The sequence below is a fragment of the Mytilus edulis genome, chromosome 1 (genome assembly GCF_963676685.1).
Source record: "Mytilus edulis chromosome 1, xbMytEdul2.2, whole genome shotgun sequence".
Lineage (NCBI taxonomy): Eukaryota > Metazoa > Mollusca > Bivalvia > Mytilida > Mytilidae > Mytilus > Mytilus edulis.
In genome coordinates, this window is record NC_092344.1 from 96,464,393 (window position 1) to 96,470,408 (window position 6,016).

Consider the following 6,016-nt stretch of genomic DNA (forward strand, 5'->3'; position numbering starts at 1 on the left):
CCCAGAAGGAAATACAGAGAGCTCAGGAGTGGCATGACAAATTGAAATGATATCATGCCTGAATGATAAGATCATGGTCCTTAAGTTGGGTGCAAATAAATTCAAGATGGCTTCCAGTTTGTTACATACTTCAACATAAGACTCTTACATGTTATATTTTAACCTCTGAAAACTGTGGGCAAATTGGAATTAGTGATCATTGGATTGTCCCCTTTCAACATTATATAGAATAGATTTGTTCTGCTTCTAAATTGGCCACACATTGTCATGAATCAATGTTTACGCCCCCGGCATTAAGTTTTACCCTTGTACGTCTGTACTTACATACGTCACAAAGTCTGTTCCTGTTCTCTAACTTTAGTTTGCTTCTACTAATTATTATGAAACTTATATATAATGCTTATTACCACAAAACACAGATCAAGTATGAATTTTGGTGGCATCATATTTACTGTTGTTGAGATATGCTCCTTTACAAATGAAATAAATGCCAATTTTTTGGTTTCCGTTCACTAACTTTAATTTGCCTCAACCAAATGTTATTTCACTTATACACAATGCTTATTACCACAAAATATACATCAAGTTTGAATTTTGGTGGTGTCACCTCAACCTTTCTAGAGTTATGCTCCTTTACTACTGGAAAAATAGGTTTCTAATATTTGTTCTAAAAATATCAATGATGTAATTGTTAAAATCAATTTTTAAAATCGGAGTTCTCTTCCTTTGTCCATAATTGTAGTTGAATGAATATTTTTAACACGTACACACTATACTTATATATAACAATAAATATATCAAACACAATTTATAATTGCCGACCGCCCATAAGACTAGAAGGCCACCGGATTTTATTATAATCAATCATAACATACATAATATTTTGCAATAATATATATATATACATATAAACAATGCTTTCAATACAAAATGAAAACATTGACTCCGTCATAAACGAACCCGCCGGCCAGGAAAAACCAACAACCAAGTTACCTTAGTTGATATGGAAACCTGTATCCAAACCCTAATGCTCGGAAGATCATCTCGAGAGGTGTACTTGGACAATACTGAAAGTTAGCTTATGTTTACATAAACAAAATATCATCAAAATGTGTAATAGCAAACAAAAATACCAATATATAGTACAAAAAACGAGAAAAAATCAAACAATAATGAACCAACATTAAATCTGAACTTGACCAGTTCGAAGTTGGCGAGAGAATGGTCTGATAGGGAAATTAATCCGCGAAAAATGACCATTTACGTGATACTACAATTAATATCACTTGTCCATACATATATTGAAAGAACCGTTACTACAATAATTTTCCTCTATACTTCGAAACACGGAAAATTATAATTACATCAACTACAACCAATGCTTTTTACAATGCAATGTTCACTGAAAGAATTAAAACAATCTTTACCCTTCAGTGCTTACAAGCATTTTGATTAATGTTCTTCACCTATGTCCCTTTATAACCAAATATGATATTTTGTTTCCATTCTCTAACTTAAATTGGTATTAACTAAATTTAATGCAATGTATATACCTTTATAATGCTTATAACCACTTAACTCAGTTTAAGTTCAAATTTTGGAAGCGTTACTTTTACAGTTCTTGAGTCAGTGATATTGTTGCCATTTTTCAAAACTACCTGCACCCTTTTTTATTGGGAAAATATGCACCATTTTTATCAAATTGGGAAATTTAGAATAAACCATGAATTTGACTGGAACTTCAATTTGCAGACCCCCTTTCAAGGTAAACCCTCATTTGAAATAAGACCCCTTATTGTCAGTGATGATACATAAATAGTCCCTAAAATATGCACATATAGTCATTTTAGGCATGAAAAATGTATAAATGGGTGTTTTTCAGTTTGTATCCATGTATAATTACTACTGAGAATGCACTGTTTGGGAAAAAAGTTGTCTTTTTAGGAATAATTTTAAGCCATTTTTTTTTCAAATTCGGATGTTTCTCCAGGGGAAAAAGCCTGTATTCTCAAGTAAGTTAAGGCAAACAATATCACTGTGAGTTATGTCCCTTTATAATGGTATATGCTAGCAGGGGCATCATCTGTGTCCCTATGAACACATTCTCCAACTATTTTTAAGTTGAACCACTTTATTTTTCTGCAAACTTGGGATATTTTCTAGGTTTTTCCTAAAAAAGGATTTGGCAGTTTAAATATGCTAATTTTGACCAAAAAAATCAGTAAAAAAATATTAAATTGGGTTGATCAAAAACATTCAGAAGAAAGTGAGAAGCTAACCAAAAAATAAAAATCAACCATCGATACAAGATAAACAAAATCATATATGAGCCATTTTCTTCCAGTGTATAATTCTTGCGATCGGCCATTGTTCAAGATGTCCATGTAAAGCAACACATTCTCTAGAGCCTATAGTGATGTTTTTGCTGCAGCTGGGACCATTCTTCTAAAATAAATCTCAGAAGATTTGATTAAGGAGGGGCGAAAGATACCAGAGGGACAGTCAATCTCATAGATCGAAAATAAACTGACAACGCCATGGCTAAAAAAATAAAAAGACAAACACAAGAAACAACATAGAAAACTAAAGACTAAGCAACACTAACGGTTAACCCCACCAAAAACTGGGGGTGATCGCATGCGCTCTGGAAGGGTAAGCAGATCATGGCCTGCTCCACATGTGGCACCCGCCGTATTGCTCATATTATTACAAACCCAGTAAATAGTCTAATTCGGTAGGTAACGTTCGTGGTGAAAAGGGAAGTGGATTTTTGTTACGACATAAGGAAGATATCCGATATCATCTGTGAAAAGGTTGTTCCATAACAGCCAACCAACGATCCTAAAATTTACGAAGTGAGGATTTCAACCTCACCATTTGGAACTCTTGGTTTAATAGCTTCCTTGTGAGCAGCAACCCTCTGTCAAGGAAATCATGATAGGGAATATCGTTACAATTGGGAGACATATACTCTGTATGCAGGAGCTGCTGGGGTGTTACTACATAGAAATGGAAAGTTCACAATTGGGAAGCTGAAATCATCTATATTTAATATGGTTTTATCTTTTGTGTATGAAGATCGTTAAAATGTTTTATACTGCAATTAGCCAACAAAAGTACAAATAACAGGTATACCAATAATTTTTTGCTTTATTTGTACTTGTACAAATAAAGTCTCCTGTTACCCCACTTCCACGTTGAGTAAGCGCTTATATGAGTATTTCTGTTTCCTAACCAGTTCATTTTTGGGTCCTCGCGGTCTGCGTTTCAACTATGTCGATTTCTTTGAGAAATTAGAGAAAATGATTTCGATTTAATTACTAAAGTTACAAGTGTTGGGAATAATTTCAGGATAAAAACAATATATGTACATTGTCGGAAAACTTAAAATTTATTTGTATATATATACGATTATCAGCAAGATCCAAGATTTCAATAAGTGATCATAAGTTATCAACTGTCTCTCTCTCTGTACCAGGATTTTAATTAAGAAGAAAGGCAGTTTGAATGACTTTTACCTGCAAAATTGCTGCCGTTGCTACACCGATCGTATCTAAATCAGGAAATTTCAGTTCCAAGAACTAGCAGGATTTTTTTTTCAAACTTGGATGGAAGTTGAATAATTATATTTCCGCTCTAGGTTTTTATAGGTGTAGGATAGAAACGACAATCCACTATATATCATCACATTATTGAGGCCCATATTTTTGTACTTTATCATTCAATAGACTTGATACATTGTTGAAATTTAAATATATATTTTTTAATCGAAATATTGCGCAAAGGCAAATATTACTTGCATACCAGGACGATAACATGCTAATATTACTAGTATATTAATATGAATCTGCTTTATATTAGACCGACACGCTGAGCTGGATGTTATAGGGCTAGTTCACAATCTGCATGATCATTTCATCCAACCTGGACGCATTCAGACTCCTAATAGATCAGTCTTTGTCCTTTCTCCTTATGTTGGGGGCTCAGCAGAGAAGGAACACATATAGCAATGTTATAGTCTTTAGTTTTACCCAGCTTGGGGTCGAGCCCATGACACCCACACTAGAAGCACGTGTGCTACCGCGAGAGTCATCAAGGCTGTTTCGTAATGTAAGCTTTAGGCTAAATTTTACTCTATTTCGTTGTTTTAAAACAAAATATGCTTTCATTCAGCAAAGATTGGTTTAGTGATTTATAATTATTTGGTGCATCGGGTCATGGTTAATCTAATCAATTCTCCCAGACGATTGTTCGATTTTTTTTTACAAACTAATGAAATAAAAATAAATTGATATTAGTTATATTTAACTTTCAACACTTAAACCATCAATTTAGAAATCAACGCCAGCAAAGCATATAGAAAATAGTCAAGTTTTCAGATATGAGATTGACCGGCATTGTTCAGTTAACTTCGGTAGCGGCCAAGAGATATCATACAAGTTTAACTCACTTCACGTTAATGCCAATGATTTGTAAGAAGGTACCGGTAAACACACAGTAAATTAAATAACAACAAATTAAACAAACAGTAAAAGTAAAGTGGTGAGCATGATCGATGAACCGAACATGAAAAATTCTTGGTGAGCACAAGGATATGTATAGTGACACTATACGCCCTTTTTGTATATTTAGGGTGTTGTTTCACTGTCGGAGTAAAACCAACTTCTTCTCTTTTTATGAACAAACAAACTAGAATAAATAGCTATCCATATTGTAAAAGATATAAGCATAGGTATTTGGAGCTGGCATTTGTTGAAACGAATGATAACAGACAACGTTGCGTCGTTATCAGTATTTCCTCTGTATGTCAGTTTTGGACACAATTGTGAATGGAAAATGTCTATACATCGATATTCAATGTTGAAAGGCTGGTAATCTGTTTGCACTTAAAATCATGCGTTCCTATGGAATTTGACCATTGTGATCCCGGAATGGTTTCAATGGAAGGTATTATTGTTTTAGAACTTTCCAACAGAAAGTAAAGATTTGCTTTGTATTTACATATTACTAATTAATCTAGGCCTATGATAATATGACACTCACTAGTATACGACTGAAACATTTCTCACAGCAAAAAACATACCATTGGATGTCGCTTTTTAAGAAATTACATTTAATATGATTATCATCATTATGGTCATATATACCCAATAACGTTATGTATCTGAATATTTGTATGATGTTTGTTCATTTTCATCACCTCTTTCATTTCCTCGTTTATTACGATAAGAATCACAGCAAAGAACCATGACGAACAAGAACTTAACCATGACATTACTTTACTAAACCACGACACTGACATTGGATTTTAATGAGATAATAAAGAACAAAATAGCTAACAATATTTATATTTTTCAAAAATAATTGCTATAAACAAAGTTAGTAACAGATCAACAGACGGGTCATATCTTCTGCATTTCATTTTGAGGACAAATTCTTTATATTCATATTTGCCATTGCTTGTCACTCTGAATCATAGTCGACACCAAATCATGACAAAGTCACTGCACTAAACAACCTCTATGTGACAGTGTTGCTGTCTGTGACTGACTTTGATGTTTGAAAAGGGCAATGATGATATGTCACACAATAGATGCATTATTATTAGTAGTGTAGGTATTTACACAAACTCAAGGCGATGTACCATACTGTTGATTATCAGGCCTAGGAATTTTGTACTGTTTTTCATTATTATTAAATACTTTTCACGACCACATATTTTTCTCGGTTTTTTTTTGCAACAGCTAAAAATGTTTTTTGAATGATTTTTTTTAATATATATCATATATAAGTAACATACTTCAAATTTTTAAAATTTTGATGAAAATTGTCCTTTTTCCTACTATACAAAAGGGAAATTACACTTAGTCATCATATGTTGAACTTTGAGTATGTCCAAAACGGCGTTGCCCGGATAATCTTCATAGTATACAGTACTCTTCAAATGAATATTTTTTTCAACGCAAACAAGAGTACACCTCTAATTCTATACATTTTGATTTTTATCAACTTTTTT